Here is a 17,663-nt window from a genome sequence, read left to right as displayed (position 1 = left end):
AGAAAGATCACAGGCCAGGAAACTGAGATGAAAAATCTTGCTAAGGCTTTATTTCTGATGTCCTTCTAAGTTAACCAAGACCTAATAAACAACAGGAAAAATATCCAAGCAGAAAAAACACAAAGGACACAAGAGGGATACAAAATGTTACATTATAGGAATTTTCAAAGAAGTAGAATAATTTCAGAGGAGAAGAGCTTTACAAACAGTTGTCTCTGGTGTCAGTAGTAAAGAGTGACGATTGGCGAACACTTGAAAGATAATAAAGATGAAAGGAAATCAGAGTAGGAGGCATACTAAACAGAAATGATGAGACTTGAGTGAGCACCTGTAAAGAACTGAATGGTTTGCCTGAATCAACTCACTTTGCCCTAACAGGGCTTTTCCTTTCTTTCTTTCTTTTTTTTTTTTTTTAAAGATAGATGTGGACAGCTGGGAACAGAAAGCAAACCCACATAGGACCAGAATCCACAATAAGCACCTGACCTTGGACTCGAACCAAGAACCCTGAGATTAAGGGTCTCATGTTCTACCGACTGAGCTAGCCAGACAGCCATTACCTAAGAGAACATAGCAAGGTATTTACCTACTGCCAGAGTGTGTCGGGCTTTCCTGGTGGATCAGCGGTAAAGAATCTGCCTGCCATGCAGGAGACACTTCAGTCCCTGGGTGGGCAGATCCCCTGGAAGAGGGTATGGCAACCTATTCCAGCACTCCAGCCTGTAGAATTCCATGTACAGAGAAGCCTGGTGGCTACAGTCCATGGAGTCGCAAAGAGTAAAACACCACTTGGTGACTAAACAGCAGCAGCAACAGCGTGGCATATATGGATGTTGTTAAAACAGCGGATGGCATCACCGACTCAATGGACATGAGTTTGAGTGAGCTCTGGGAGTTGGTGATGGGCAGGGAAGCCTGGCGTGCTGCAGTTCATGGGGTTGCAAAGAGTCGGACACGACTGAGCAACTGAACTGAAAACAGTAAATCCTAACAGTTCTCATCACACTGTATCTATAGGAGATGATGGATTGTTCACTAAACTTATTGTGATAATCGTTTCATGATGTATGTAAATTAAGACATTATGCTGTACACCTTAAACTTATACAGTGCTATATATCAATAATATCCAATAAAACTGGAAGAAAAATAAGAAGCTACATTTGATTAAAGCAAAGTTAAAAATGAAATGATGTGATCAACTCTAAGATACTGAAGGGGAGCAGAAAAGGCTACCCCAAAATGTGCCACTTTGTCACATGAATTATTTTGAGCTGAAGGCAATCAAGACCCAGCAGATTCAGGAGGAACTTTTACCTTTTCCTAACTCCCTAAAATAATTCAGAGAGGGGACCTGGCTCAGAAACACAGCTATTACCAGAGATGTGTGTGAGTGCTCAGGTGTTAAGTCATGTCTAACTCTGTGCGGCCCCATGGACTGTAGCCTGCCAGGCTCCTCTGTCCATGGGATTTCCCAGGCAAGAATACTGGAGTGGGTTGTCATTTCCTCCTCCAGGGGATCTTCCCAGCCCAGGGGTGGAACCCACATCTCTTATGTCTCCTGCATATTGTCAGAGATAACATTTTCATTTGAAAGACTTACCTATGTGGTGGGGCAAACATCTAATTACCAAACATTTGCTCATCTTATCAACCGGTGAATTATCTTCCTCCCCTTTGAAGCCCCATCCCCCATCCCATTCCTTAGCTCAGGATGGCATATAAACACTAACTGCCTGACTTGCCCTTGAGTCTCAAGAGTTTTATGAGTGTCTCGAACACAAGAAATTAAGCCTACTTTTCTCCTATTAATCTGTCTTATGTAAATTTAATTATTAAATGAGCTAAAGAATCTAGGAGGGTAGAAGGAAAAATTTTCTTCCCCTATAAATAAAAAGACACAGCAGTTCACCAAGTCGCAAGATACTGGAACTGGGAATCTAGATGACATCTGGTAGGTAGACTGCTTATAACCCAAGTTACAGTGGGACAGCAAGCCTTGGGAAATACAAGAAGAGGCATACTTGGATTCCCTTGGTGGTCCAGTGGTTACGAGTCTGCCTGCCAGTGCAGAGGACAAGGGTTTTATCCCTGATCCGGGAAGATCTCATATGTCACAGAGCAACTACATCTGCAAGCTGGAACTATTGAGCCCATGTGCCTAGAGCCTGTCTCCGCAACAAGAGATGCCACCTCAATGAGAAGCTCGCACACCACAACGAAGAGTGGCCCTCACTCACTGCAACTAGAGAAAGCTCACGCAGCACCAAAGACCCAGCACAGCCAAAACTAAGCAAAAAAAAAAGTGTTTTAAAGAGAGAGATACTTGTACTACAATCATTCTAACTTTCTGATTTTTCTGGAGTCTTTGCTCTCTGCTAACAGAAATTCCTCCAGGGTAGTGGGTGGCGGGGGGGGGGGTGGGGGGTGGGGGGGAGGAATCTAGAATTAGAAACCTCACTTTTGTGTCCTAGTTTGAAGATGCTATTTAACTGTTTGAGAGATATCCACAAATACTCATGAGCAGAATCTTTCACCCTGTTCTAGGTTCTCTTAACTTTCTTTGAGCATCTTGTCTTTTAGCTTTTATCCTTGTCATCCATTTCATTCATTTTTCTTGACACACTCAGAATCTTTTGAAAAGAGTTAATTGGTAATACCATTCTCCTATCTAAACTCTTTCAATAACTTCCTGTTGAGTTCTGAATACATTCAAAACTTCCTCTAATGGCCTGGAAGAACCTGAAGGATATGCCTCACTCAACTGGATGGCTGTATCCCATGCCATTCTCCCCAGGTTGAGATTCTCAGTACCCCAAGTACCTCTTCACCAGAACAACCTAACATCCATTTCTCCCTTCCTTTCCCTTTTGTTAAGAACTTTCTCTAGTGCCTGAAGTTATGAGATGATGTATGGATGTCTGTCCTAGAGAGAGAATTAGCCAGAAGTCCTGATGATCTCCCATTGTATTTCTTTTATTCTATTCAAAAAAGCATTGATGGGCATTCGATCTTAATTCTTAGTGGTGCAGACTCAGCAGTCAGCATCAAAGGGGACTATAGGAAGACTTGAGGGGAAGGAAAAAAGGGAGGCAGATGGAAAACCAATTATTAGAGGTATAGCTATAAGTATGGAAAATTATCCAGGATTCAGGATGAGGAAAGAGGCTGTTGTCCACAGGAGAAACCTCAGCAAGGAATGAATATGAAATTAACAAAAGTAAAGTACCAATGGACCCAAAAAGTCAAATGGAATTACTGAATGATACAGTCAGGGAAAGACTGTCAATGTAAATAGCGGAGTGAGAATGAATATTGAGAAATATAGTTTATATTTTGAAATGACTTGTATAATAGGAGAATGAGTAAAAAAATAAGTTTAAATCTTCTAAAAATTATGATTCTTAAAACGTTAACCTGATATAAATTGAGTCTAGAGGCCAAGACATCATTGCTCCAAAACTAAGCTGCATTAACATTCTTACTATATCCCAAAGGGGCTAAATAGACATTAGTGTTTCAGACAGATTTGTTTTCCTTCAGTTGCGCTATTTACTTTCTGCAGTGCAGTGCCTTTTATGAATGATCTTCTGTCAAAAAATATGCTCCAGGTACAATGTACACACATCCTGTTGAAAACAGGACAGGGCTTTTACTGTTCTAGCTTCATTCAGGCATCTACCACAAGTCTGCTCTTACCTTAAACTGTATTATGCCCCTACCTTCTCACTTAACAACGACACAAAGATCCAATTTATAACCAGCAGAGAAGCGGGGGTGTTTATCTCATGTGAGGCTACACACAAGTGCAGGAGGCACAAATGGGCTTGCAGCACTTGTCACAGTCCATTGGAAGCTGAAGATGAATCAACAACAAAGAGGACACTTTAAATTATCATTTTGATTTCAATTTGCTGCTACACCCACAAGTGAAAAAGCAAATAATCATTCTATAACAGGAAAAACCATCCATCCTTTACACTAACCGAAAGGGCTGTAATCATTACAGGAGACTTAAGTGGGGTGAAATTGTGACTTAAAAACCAGAACAAGCAACACTAATACTTTGAATCCAAACCTGAGCTCTTGAACCATGAAACAAACAAAAGTTTTGGGGGTTTGCTTCTTTGTTCTTAATGTCTTAGAGAAACAAGATAAACAAAATATGCGTGTATATATATATACCAGTCAGTCAGTTCAGTCGCTCAGCCATGTCCAACTCTTTGTGACCCCACGAATCGCAGCACGCCAGGCCTCCCTGTCCATCACCAACTCCTGGAGTTTACTCACACTCATGTCCATTGAGTCGGTGATGCCATCCAGCCATCTCATTCTCTGTTATCCCCTTCTCCTCCTGCCCCCAATCCCTCCCAGCATCAGGGTCTTTATATACACACGCAATATAGTTTCTATATACAATATACAGCCACATGTTCTTGTTTAGTTGCTAAGTCATGTTAGACTCTTTATGACCCATGCACTGTAGCCTGCCAGGCTCCTCTGTCCATGGGATTTCCCAGGCAAGAATACTGGAGTGGGTTGCCATTTCCTTCTCCAGGGGATCTTCCCAATCCCGGGATCGAACCCTCCTCTCCTGCACTGCAGGCAGATTCTTTACTGCGGAGCCACAAGGGAAGCCATATAATCATATATATAGTTCCTACAATGATTCACTTAGAACAAAACCAGAATATAAAAACAGTCTCTAAACTAGAAGAAAATTTTCTTTCAGTACTTCCAATTATATACTATATAATCAGAAGCACAATCCTAATCATATGTAGGATGCTGGGTGTGTGTCTATGTGTGTACACACCACGTGAATGTTAGCTATTTGAAGATTAACTTGGGGGGAGTATAAACTGGTATCCCTATTTTTCTGTCTTACAACATAAAAACAAACAGCATGACATGGAAATGTTTTTTCTTTTAATTATTTTTTTAATTGAAGGATAATTGCTTTACAGAATCTTGCTGTTTTCTGTCAAAGCTCATCATGAATCAGCCATAGGTGTACATATATCCCCTCCCTTTAGAACCTCCCTCCCACCTCCCTCCCATCCTACCCCTCTAGGTTGATACAGATCCCCTGTTTGAGTTTCCTGAGCCATACAGCAGATTCCTGTTGGCTATCTACTTTATATATAGCAATGTAAGTTTCCATGTTACTCTCTCCATACATCTCACCCTCTCCTCCCCTCTTCACATGTCCATGAGTCTATCCTCTATGTCTGTTTCTCCACTGCTGCACTGAAAATAAATTCTTCAGTACCATTTTTCTAGTTTCCATATATATGCGTTAGGATACAATATTTATCTTTCTCTTTCTGACTTACTTCACTCTGGTTCTAGGTTCATCCTCCTCATCAAAACTGACTCAAACGTGTTCCTTTTTATGGCTGAGCTATATTCCATTGTGTATATATACCACAACTTCTTTATCCATTCATCTATTGATGGACATCTAGGTTGCTTCCATGTTCTAGCTATTGTAAATAGTGCTTTAATGAACAATGGGATACATGTGTCTTTTCCATTTTGGTTTTCTCAGGTTATATGCCTGAGATATATGGGATTGCTGAGTCATATGGTGGTTTTATTCCTAGTTTTTAAAGGAATCTCCATACCATCTTCCATAGTGGCTGTATCAACTTATATTTCCACCAACAGTGCAAGAGTTTTCCCTTTTCTCCATGCCCTTTCCAGCATTGTTTGTAGACTTTTTGATGATGGTCATTCTGACTTGTGTGAGGTGATACCTCACTGTAGTTTTGATTTGCATTTCTCTAATAATGAGCGATGTTGAGCATCTTATCATGTGTTTGTTAGACATCTGCATGTCTTCTTTGGAGAAATGTCTGTTTAGGTCTTTTTCTCAATTTTGATTGGGTTGTTTTTCTGGTATTGAGTTGTATAAGCTGCTTGTATATTTTGGAAATTAATCTTTTTACAGTTGTTTCATTTGTGACCCAAGATGTGGTCTATCTCAGAGAATGTTGCATATGCACTTGACAAGAAGGTGCATTCTTCTGCATTTGGAATGTCCTGAGACTATCAATGAGATTCATCTCATCTAATGTAAGACTTCTGTTTCCTTATTAATTTTCTGTTTTGATGATCTGTCCATTGGTGTGAGTGGGGTGTTAAAGTCTCCTACTATTATTGTGTTACTATCAATTTCTCCTTTTATGTCTGTTCGAGTTTGTCTTATGTATTGAGGTCCTCCTATGTTGGGTGCATAGATATTTACAATTGTTATGTCTTCCTCTTGGATTGATCCCTTGATTATTAGGTAGTGTTCTTCCTTATCTCTTGTAATCTTCTTTATTTTAAGGTCTATTTTGTCTGAATATGAGGATGCTACTCCAGCTTTCTTTTGTTTCCCATTTGCATGGAATATATTTTTCCAACCTTTCACTTTCAGTTTATATGTGTCTCTAGCTCTGCAGTGGGTTTCTGGTAGACAGCATATATATGGGTCTTATTTTTGTATCCATTCAGCCAGTCTGTGTCTTTTGGTTAAAGCATTTAATCCATTTACACTTAATTATTGATATATAAGTTCCTATTGCAATTTTATTAATTGTTTGGGGTTGATTTTGTAGATCTTTTTTCTTCTCTTGTATTTCTCGACTATATAAGTTCCTTTAACATTTGTTGTAAAGCTGGTTTGGTGGTACTGAATTCTCTTAACTTTTGCTTGTCTGAAAAGCTTTTTATTTCTCCATCAATTTTGAATGAGATCCTTGCTGGACCTCATTTGGGTAAAGTAATCTTTGTTGTAGATTTCCCCCTTTCAGTACTTTAAATATATCCTGCCATTCCCATCTGGCCTGCAGAGTTTCTGCTGAAAGATCAGCTGTTAAACATATGGGGTTTCCCTTGTATGTTACTTGCTGCTTTTAATATTCTTTCTTTGTGTTTAGTCTTTGTTAGTTTGATTAGTATATGCCTTGGCATTTTTCTCCTTGGGCTTATCCTATATGGGACTCTATGTACCTCTCGGATTTGATTGACTATCTCCTTTTTCACTTGGAGGAATTTTCAACTATAATCTCTTCAAAAAATTTCTCATACCCTTTCTTTTTCTCTTCTTCTTCTGGGACCCCTATAAGTCGAATGTTGGTGTGTTTGATATTGTCCCAGAGGTCTTTGAGACTATCCTCAGTTCTTTTCATTCTTTTTACTTTATTCTGCTGTTCAGAAGTTATTTGCACCACTTTATCTTCCAGCTCACTGATTCGTTCTTCTGCTTCAGATACTCTGCTATTGATTCCTTCTAGAGTATTTTTAATTTCAGTAACTGTTTTTTGTCTCTGTATGTTTATTCTTTAAATCTTCTAGGTCTTTGTTAATTGATTCTTGGCATTGTCTCCATTTTGTTTTCAAGTTTTTTTTTTTTTTTATTAGTTGGAGGCTAATTACTTTACAATATTGTAGTGGGTTTTGTCATACATTGACATGAATCAGCCATGGATTTACATGTGTTCCCCATCCTGATCCCCCCTCCCACCTCCCTCTCCACCCGATCCCTCTGGGTCTTCCCAGTGCACCAGGTCCGAGCACTTGTCTCATGCATCCAACCTGGGCTGGTGATCTGTTTCACCCTAGATAATATACATGTTTCGATGCTGTTCTCTTGAAACATCCCACCCTCGCCTTCTCCCACAGAGTCCAAAAGTCTGTTCTATACATCTGAGTCTCTTTTTCTGTTTTGCATATAGGGTTATCGTTACCATCTTTCTAAATTCCATATATATGTGTTAGTATACTGTAATGGTCTTTATCTTCCTGGCTTACTTCACTCTGTATAATGGGCTCCAGTTTCATCCATCTCATTAGAACTGATTCAAATGAATTCTTTTTAATGGCTGAGTAATATTCCATGGTGTATATGTACCACAGCTTCCTCATCCATTCGTCTGCTGATGGGCATCTAGGTTGCTTCCATGTCCTGGCTATTATAAACAGTGCTGCGATGAACACTGGGGTGCACGTGTCTCTTTCAGATCTGGTTTCCTCGGTGTGTATGCCTAGAAGTGGGATTGCTGGGTCATATGGCAGTTCTATTTCCAGCTTTTTAAGAAATCTCCACACTGTTTTCCATAGTGGCTGTACTAGTTTGCATTCCCACCAACAATGTAAGAGGGTTCCCCTTTCTCCACACCCTCTCCAGCATTTATTGCTTGTAGACTTTTGGATAGCAGTCATCCTGACTGGTGTGTAACGGTACCTCATTGTGGTTTTGATTTGCATTTCTCTGATAATGAGTGATGTTGAGCATCTTTTCATGTGTTTGTTAGCCATCTGTATGTCTTCCTTGGAGAAATGTCTGTTTAGTTCTTTGGCCCATTTTTTGATTGGGTCATTTATTTTTCTGGAGTTGAGCTGGAGGAGTTGCTTGTATATTTTTGAGATTAATCCTTTGTCTGTTGCTTCGTTTGCTATTATTTTCTCCCAATCTGAGGGCTGTCTTTTCACCTTGCTTATAGTTTCCTTTGTTGTGCAAAAGCTTTTAAGTTTCATTAGGTCCCATTTATTTTTGCTTTTGTTTCTAATATTCTGGGATGTGGGTCATAGAGAATCCTGCTGTGATTTATGTCGGAGAGTGTTTTGCCTATGTTCTCCTCTAGGAGTTTTATAGTTTCTGGTCTTACATTTAGATCTTTAATCTATTTTGAGTTTATTTTTGTGTATGGTGTTATAAATTTTCAAGGTTTTTAATCATCTTTACTATCATCATTCTGAGTTCTTTCTCAGGAAACTTGCCTATTTCATCTTCTTTATTTGGACTTCTGTGTTTCTAGTCTGTTCCTCCAATTGTGTAGTATTTCTCTACCTTTTCATTATTATTAGTTTTTTAAACTTATTGTGTTTAAGGTCTCCTTTTCCCTGGCTTCAAGGTTGATTTCTCTCTTCCTTTTGGTTTCTGCCCTCCTAAGGTTGGTCTGATAGTTTAAGTTTCATATAGGCTGAGATTTGTGCTGAGTTTTTGTTTGTTTGTTTGTTTGTTTTTCCTCTGATGGGCAAGGCTGAGTGAGGTCCTAATCCTGTCTGTTGCTGATTGGGTTTGTATTTTTGTTTTGTTTGTTGTTTAGATGAGACTCCTGCACAGGGTGCTGCTCCTGGTTGGGTGATGCTGGCTCTTGTACCCAAGTGGCGTCCTTTGTGTGAGTTCTCACTATTTGATACTCCCTATGGTTAATTCTCTCGTAGTCTAGGGTCTGGGAGTCAGTGCTCCTACTCCAAAGGCTCAGGGCTTGATCTCTGGTCAGGAACAAAGATTCCACAAGTAGTTTGTTATGGCATTAAGTGAGATTCAAGCAAATACCCAAAAATGAGAAGCCAAAAGTGAATCCCACACAAATGGCAATTACAAAATCAGGCAAATAATATTTAAAATAATGGAATATATACCTATACATATACACCCATAAGCAAAGTCAAAACAGTCCAAAAAAATATAGTATAGTAGATTAACCTGGTGAACAGAGGAAATCAAAAATTATACTTACCAGTTAAGAACAAAACTAACTAAAACACAAACTAGGAAACAAAACTGAAGCAAGGTGCCAAGTGTGGAATAAAGCAGGTTTCATTTTTTTTTAATCAGCTCGTTTTTATTTGCCTTCCGCTTGTAGCATCTCATCTCCACATTCCGCACATGAAAGAGACATCAATAGCTCAAAAGAGGCAGATTTTTCTGATTTCCAGTTAAAGAGCTGAGAGAACAAGAGCATCTGACTTGACCCAGGTGGATTTGTTTTAACACCAACAACTCTTGGTTCAGGCATTAAATTGAGCTTAAAGTCAAGGCCCCTTCCTTCTCCCACCCCCCACCCCCCACCCCCAACCTCCATGCAAGGCCAATTTGGCCTTAATCGTGTTTTAAGAGTTAAAAAAAAATTCCATCCAGCCCAGAACAAGTAGGTTAATTTCACAAGGGAAAATTTTTTCAGTACTCCTTCGTGTGGGTCGATTTGTGCTGCATGAGTCAGCAAAGCTCTTAAATGGAAAAAAAATAAGATTAAAAAAAAAGAATGGCAAGTATAACTTTCTGTTTTCAATTGCTACCTCTGAATTGAAAAGCACAACCTCTGTGAGGCGGCAAAGCGGCAAACACCTTGGTAAATGACAAAGCCTAGTCCAGATTGCCACACTTGGCCTTGAAGGCCAGGCCTCTGAATAGAGCATCTCAAAAAATGAAAGAGAAAAGGTCACTGGAGATTCTTCCCCTCTCTTCCCGTGTTTCTTTTTAATTATTTAATTTAATCTAACCAAGTTGAGTTGATCCAGGGAGAGCTCCATTCGCCATCTCACTGGCATCCTTACCTTCAGCTTGGTCCCGCTCCTGCAGTTGACTGCTTCTCGTCCATGAAGCCGTTGGTCAGAATGGCTGGGTTTGGCCACGCGAAAGCCTCCCGGCTTCCGTCACTCAGGGTGTGGCCCCTCCGGCGCCCCGTAGAAGTGGGGCCCAATTCAACAGGAAGTGGACGTTCAGCTTGAGTCGGGTGAGCGCTTCAGGGAGCGCAGCAACCGGCAGACAGGGCCGTCCCTTTAGAACAAGTAAGTCTGTCAAAAGTGCACTTTGGTAAGTTAGTCAAAGTGCGGGGCCTGCGGCTCCAGTTCGGCCTCTTAGAACTTGGTCTGCACGTAGCCGTGGAAGGTGCTGTGGATCGACCTTTGAGGTACGTACGGGCAGATGCTAATGGTCTCAAAATGGGTTCCGCCGCATCTTGGGGGCGCCCCCCACCCATGCCTCCCAGGGTTTTTATGTGGCTGCATGTCAAAGGTATGTCGTCCGTGTTCTCCTAGATCTGAATAGTTTCTTCAAGAGCCTGATACGTTATAGGCCCCGAATTCATGCTAGCTTTTTTCCCCCGTGTTTTTTCCTTTTGTTTTTTAATTAATTAATTAATTTTTACAGGAGGTCCTTGTTGATTATCTATATTTTAAATATAGCTATGTGTACTTGCGAATACTGACCTCCTAATCTATCCCTCCCCCTTTCCCCACCCTTCCACCCTAACTATGAATTCTGTTCTTTTGCGTGTGTCTGTTTCTCTTTTCTAAATAAATTCATTTGTATCTTTTTTTTTTTTAAGATTCCACATATAAATGATAGTGTATGATATTTGTCTGTTTGATTTAAGTCCTTAGTGTTATAGTCTCCAGGCTCCTTCATAGACAGGTGAATGGATAAAGAAGATGTGGTACATATATACAATGGAATATTGCTCATTTAAAAGAATGAGATAATGCCATTTGCAGCAACGTGGATTGACCTCAGGATTATTTTCCTTTTTGGATACTGGTTAAGATAGGGATTTTTTAATATTACTTGTCTGTGCACTAACAGTGTTGAATACCTGCCTTATAAGAGAAAGCTGTCAGTAAAGCATTTCTTTGGTTCTTTACAACAAACCAGTTATTTGGGCACTGTGATTCCTAATTTGGAAAAGAAACAAAGAAGACCTAGTAAAAATAACTTGTCTAAATGCACACAGTTGGAGAGTGGTGAAGCTGGTAGGGATCACAATTTTTGACTCCTGTTTCAGGTTGAATTGCATCTTGCTCAAAAGTTATGTTGAAGTCTTACCCCCTAGGACTTCAGACTGTGACCCTATTAAGAAGTAGGGTGGTTACAGATGTAATTGGCTAAGACAGGGTCTATTGTAGGATAATATGGTAACCATAAAGCCCATGACTGGTGCCCTCATAAAACAAGGGTAGAGACCCACAAGGACAAAGTTTCTATGTGACAAGGAGCAGCTATTGCAGTGATGTATCTCCAAGCAAGGAACTTCAAGGATGGCCACCAAAACACCAGAAAGCAGAAGCCCCTAAGACGGAGTCACCCTCTAAGATTTCAAAGGGAGCAGGGCACGGTCACCATCTCAGTTTCAAAGTCTGGCCTGCAGAGCCGTGTGGTTTTCTAGACAACATGATATTTAATCCAGAACCTTTAGAAAGGATAAGTATGTTCCAGGTGAAGTAAGTGTAAAGTCGTATTTCTGTTTTATTTCTGTTGCTGGAGATGAAGTTGGTAGTGAAGGTGGTGTTTGAACAGCAGTACGCTCAACATGGTTACCTTAAATTATGGTGAGTGTATTCTAAGGATGCACATGAGAATAAGTAAGCAACAATCTTTGCCATATGCCTGAGGCTGGAGAGAAGCTAAGCAAAGCCAAGCACCCAGGTAGAGGAAAGCAAGAACCAAGCAAAAGTAAGGGCCCTGAGCTTGAACTGGGGAGATCATTTGAAATCCAAAGCAGATCTAGGAATCTTGGAAGCAAAACTTCTGAGGTTTCTCTACCATTAATTCATATCCTTTGTTTTTGTCCGCTTTTCTGTTAATAAGTTGCTAATTTCTCCCCTTGTTTTCTAGCACAGATTCCAAGAAGTGAATCAGATTGGCTCGTTTAATAATCATCATTTATATTCAGGCAGTATTTTTCCCACCAGGTTGTGTCATAAGCTAGTGGTCATCCCTTTCCATTTTTCCAGGTCACCCCCTGGAGAAGATAACAGGTGGGGCAATCCTAGAAGAGGCCATAAGCAACAGACTTTCTGAAGGACACTTCTGATACGGTTGTGAGGGGCCTTGTATGTCTATCTAGAGAACTCTAATTTTATTTGATTGCAATTAAAAGATGTTTTTACACAGGGATGTGTCATGATTAATGTTGCTTTTTAGGAAGGCCTGGGAGAAAAAAAGACGAATACAGTGAGAGCAGTGGGTAAGATATTAGTGAGAGGCTTTGCAAGCATCCAAGCTAGTTAAGGGCAGAAGTCTGACTAGAACACAGGGCTTTTCTGCCTTCTGCTCCTTGGTGGCGTCACACGGAAAGCTGATCAGATATCTCAGACACAGATCACTTGAGATAGTCTGCCGGGTGGTGGTGGTAGTGGTGGTGGTTTAGTTGCTAAGTCGTGTCTGACTGTTTGGCGACCCCATGGACTGTAGCCCCCCAGGCCCCTCTGTCCATGGGATTCTCCAGGCAAGAATACTGGAGTGGGTAGCCAGTTCCTTCTCCAGGGGATCTTCCTGAAACAGGGATCAAACCCATGTCTCTTGCTTGACAGGAGAATTCTTTACCAACTGAGTGACCTGGGAAGCCCTGTCTGTCTTGATCTTTGCTTTTTATCCACCTTTATTTAGCAATAATTTATCAGTACAAAGGATGTGTGGACTTAGGGCTCTGAACACTGATATACCATGCCTCTACGCAGGGGGAGAAAACACAGGCAAAAAACAAAAACCTGTGCTGTTCCTCCCCGTGATTTTAACAGCTGAGTTATAGAAGTGCTTTTTGCTTCAGAAAAGCAAAGAATCAACCAGAAACCTTCCACAAAATGGCACTGTTAAGTGCGGAGAGACCCGTTTTGCTTTAGGTAAAAGACACCCTGCATATTTGATTTTCCTCTGATTTCCTTTTTTAAATGTTTATTTATTTTTAGTTGATTGGTGATTGCTGTACAATATTGGATTGATTTCTGTCATACATCAAACTTTTCTTGAGTTCTAAGGATTCTAATCACGTTGCTATGAAGCCACTTTGGAGAGGGAGGAAGGTTTGACAGGAGTTGGGTGTGTCTGAATCCCCATGTATTCAATACAATGGACACAGAACAGAAAACATTAAGACTAATGTCACGGCATTTTCTTTTCTGTCTTACATTTCAAATGGTTGTTCTAGATGGAAAAATACAAATATCCCTGAGCAATGGGAAAAGGCAAGCAGGCTGTTGTGGTTGTGGTGGTTGGTTGTTTCCACTTTGCATTTTAGTGAGTTTCCTAATAGTGTCTTCGACAAGTAACATGGTTTTCCACTTGTGATCAAAATTGTTACAGATAGGTACCTCTCTTCTCGGTATCAGCTTTCTCTGTTGCCCCAGGAGATTTTTTTGTTTTTATTCATAAATTAAATCATCTAAAGCCACGACTAAACAGGGAGATGTTTTATAGTGAATAATTACACCAAGATCATTTCATTAACCCTTCATTGCCCTCAAATCTGATTTAAAACTTTACCCCCAAAGAACGTAGTTGGAAATATAGGAAATCTATCACAGTAAATGACAGAGCTGTAAGAGTCATGCTCGCATGGCGTGTGATGGAAAAAATGCACCTTGAGGGGCACTGCCTGACCTTTTCAAGAAACCAGCAGTTGTAATTATGCACTAGAAACACACTGAGTTTCCAAAGAGACCAGCGGAGGAAGACCTGAGGATAGCATATTACATCCAATGCACTTCTCTTCTTTTACACGAAGTGTGTTGTGTAGTTTGTAACAGCAAGTCAGATGGAAAGCCTGTATTTGGATTTTGCACATTGTCTACCACCTTCCAAGTTTTCCTGTGATAATGGAGGTTATGCTAGTTTCTAATCTGTAAAAGACTCTGATGATGCTGTGCAGTCGTGTACATAAATTTATAAGCAGAGAGGTTGGCACATAGAAGACCCCTAAGAAACGTTAGCTCTTCAAGGTAAAATCAGCTCCTTGCCTTGCACTAAAGGAATTTGTCATCGAATGGAAAGCATAAAGATCTGGAAGAAGTTAGTTTTTGATTAATTTGGTTAATTGATGTTGACTCTAGGTATATTTGGAACCACTTATTTCCTCAATCACTGTCCAGTTAGTTGTGATATTGCAGAACTATTCCTGGCCTCTGTTGTCCTCTAAAGTAGGAATATGTTATTGTTAGTGTCTGTTGCATTAGGTGACGTGAATAAAAGAGATGATGCTTATCTCATTCAATTTTAGAGCTCATCAACCATGGAAAGATTTAGCAGTTTAGCATATTGGGAAAACCTGTTCATAGTCAGCTCAATTTGGGTCTAACATCTTATTTGTTTAGTAATATTAATGTATATAATTTCTATCTGTTCTTACTCTCATTATCCTTGCCTACAACAGTTATTAATATGCTGAGTACCTAATGGTGATTTCTTTTACATTCCATTATTCTTGCCTTTTAGTTGGAATTTTACTAAAAGGAAAACCTGTTCTTCCTTATTAATTTATTTACTTACATTGTACGGACTTTTGCATCATTAGTTTATTCTGTGGGTTATAATCCATTACTACTGTTATGTATTTTGTTGCTCAGATCGTCCAAGAGTTGGCCTTTGGGAGTGCATCTTGGCCCCTGTACTATTTGGGTATGCCCCTATCTTCTTTTGAACATTAATCTACTTTCAGACACCACAAAGAATTATCCCAAGCTGTGTTTTTATTTTTTTCTACACTAGGCTTGGAATCAGCTATTTTTCCAGGGAGCTTTGGTTCCTTTTATTGAAGAATGGAATTTAGAAATTAAAGTCTGGATGCAAGGTGTGCTAATTTCTATCAAGATAGCATTACTCCTAGGTCCTCTCATCAGACAGGGCTAGGAAATTCTTATCTATATATTCCTACATTCACACATCTACATTTTTGTATTTATCTGTCTTTATATATATCTGGGAACACACAAATTCATGCTGATTCCTATTGTCCTCTAAGTTAGGAATTCAATTAAATATTCAGAGTTCAGTCTAACATTCCTTCTTTCCTTATCTAGAATTCCTTTTTCCAGCATTGAGGAATGTGACTCCCATTACTTGCCGTCTATTTACCTATTTGTTCAGTCTCTTTATGTGCACAAAGTTGTTTCAGAATTGCTAAACTATACTCCTATGAAAATGAAACTTAGGAAATAGAGGACACTATCTGTGGACAGATTCTTTAGTCTTTTTGAATTACAAAATACATAGTCAAAAAGTTATATTCCAGTTATTTAAATTATTTATTTTCTTCCTCCACTTATCTCAATGTACTTATTTACTTTTACTACAGTTGGATTCATTTGTTTGTATTCCCTTTTGGATTCCCCCAGCAATTCAGTGGGTTTCATTGATTTATGATTCATTCATTCTTTCATTTTAGGATATTCTAAAGGTCAGGACTATAACAAAAGCTGTCCTTAAAGCTATGCTCTCCTCCCTCATCCTGTTAGCTCATTGCCATTCTCAGTCTTTTCATCCCAATCCCACCTTCCCCCTTTAAGTAATCAGTCTCGTAAGTTTCTAGTTTAGTCTTCCCGTATTTATTTTTGCACTTATAATTAGAGACATATATAGCCTCTTATATCTCTTTTTTTTTTCTTGCACAAAAGTAGCACACTGTAGATACTTGTATGTGCTTTTTTGTTTTCACCTAATAGTGTATGCAAAAAATTTCCCCATATCACTTTTTGGAGATCTTTCTCATCTTTTTGGTAGCTGCATGGTTTCTGTGCTGTTAGGATATATAGCTTATTCAATCCTTTTATGCATGGGCAGTGGGAATATTTCCAGTATTTTGCTTTTAATAAGGAATACTGAAATTAATAAACTTGTGTAGATGTATTTTTGTATTGTTGAAGGTATTATAATATTTATATAGTTTCTGGTATATAATAAATGTTAGTTACCAGTCCTTCCAAGCATGAGAGGTCCTGAACTACATTCTAGGAGGTTATTATTGACTGCTCATGTCCAGTGTATAAAGAGGAAAAAAAAATGTCCTAGGTTGGAAATCAAGAGAGAGTCTAAAGGACAAAGTCTACTAAGAGGAAAGAGAGGATTAAATTCAACATGACATAAAAGAATCTGCAAATCTAGTTGAACCAACGTGTTTGGGGAGAAGAAAATCAAAGTCAGAAGAAAAAGTCCAAGGCCACGGTGAATGGAGTACTTTCCTGAGACTTGATAGCAAACTATTGTTAAAACCACAAAAGAAGTAAATGACTCATTGAAGAAGGGCTGGCAAGTGTGCTCTTTTTGGGGGAAAAAAAAAATTCTTGACTATTATTGATGGAAATGTAATAGATTTAGGCTATGGGAAGTAAAATGATGACTTCTTCTCTTTCTGACATTTTTTGGTGAATGCATCTAGGGCTTCCTGACCCACATCCCTCCATTCAAGAATTCTCCCCTAAGACAGTTCTCTAGTTTTTATAACTCCAAGTTGATGCATATTAAAAAATTATTTCTGGCTCTGTGACTGTTCCTTTTATCTTTATCCTGGTTTGCCTTAAGTTAAAAAGATATTATGAGTCCATTAATGTAATAAAGGAAAACAGAAAATTGTTAAAAGTTCTCACTATGGTATCCAGGCATTTCTCCTGCTAAGTGAAACAGGTGTTTGAGGCACCAATAAATACATTCATCCTCTGTGTCTAAATTCTAAAATAATTGAAAGTCAGACACAGACATCAGAGAGGCAGAAAACAAAACAGCATCTTTAATACAAACAAAACAAAAAATGAAGTAAACCAAAAAAAAAAGAATTGGAGAATGTGGTTTAATCTCTGTGATACAGCGATCTTGTTAACACCACATCTCTATTAAAATTTCTGTGATACCGTGATCTTGTTAATGCCACGTCTCTAGCACAGGAGCAACAGGAAAATCAAAGGCTTCCTTCATGGGGATCTGTCTAGCGGAAAATAGAACCTTCCTGCCAACAGATTCAGTGTAAAAGGGGTGGAGCTGAGCACACTCAGGTATACTTTCCAAACTCATCAATCAGGTGACTTAATTCTGTTTCCACGTGCAGACTGGTTAAAGATGGGGGAGAGACGAGTGCCCCTCTCCATGGATAAATTAGTAGTGAGGAAAGTCGGTTCTTCTCTAA

General features: G+C 39.4%; 1 long non-coding RNA gene and 1 other non-coding gene across 3 annotated transcripts in view; one reads left to right on the top strand and one right to left on the bottom strand.

Moving 5' to 3' along the window:
- Positions 1-478: 478 nt before the first annotated feature.
- On the bottom strand, positions 479-551 carry TRNAK-CUU (transfer RNA lysine (anticodon CUU)). Its single transcript has one exon. It is a non-coding gene; the product is annotated as a tRNA-Lys (tRNA).
- Positions 552-10,478: 9,927 nt separating this feature from the next.
- The window catches only part of LOC110148025 (uncharacterized), a 92,725-nt gene continuing 85,540 nt past the window's right edge, over positions 10,479-17,663 (top strand). For both annotated transcript variants that reach the window (XR_011485230.1, XR_002317038.2), the window contains exon 1: positions 10,479-10,566. This is a non-coding gene — a long non-coding RNA (uncharacterized lncRNA). The remainder of the gene's footprint in view (positions 10,567-17,663) is intronic.

Source organism: Odocoileus virginianus, chromosome 32 (genome assembly GCF_023699985.2).
Source record: "Odocoileus virginianus isolate 20LAN1187 ecotype Illinois chromosome 32, Ovbor_1.2, whole genome shotgun sequence".
Classification (NCBI taxonomy): domain Eukaryota; kingdom Metazoa; phylum Chordata; class Mammalia; order Artiodactyla; family Cervidae; genus Odocoileus; species Odocoileus virginianus.
Note: the sequence above shows the minus strand (reverse complement) of the source record. Positions and strands in the feature narration are given on the sequence as shown.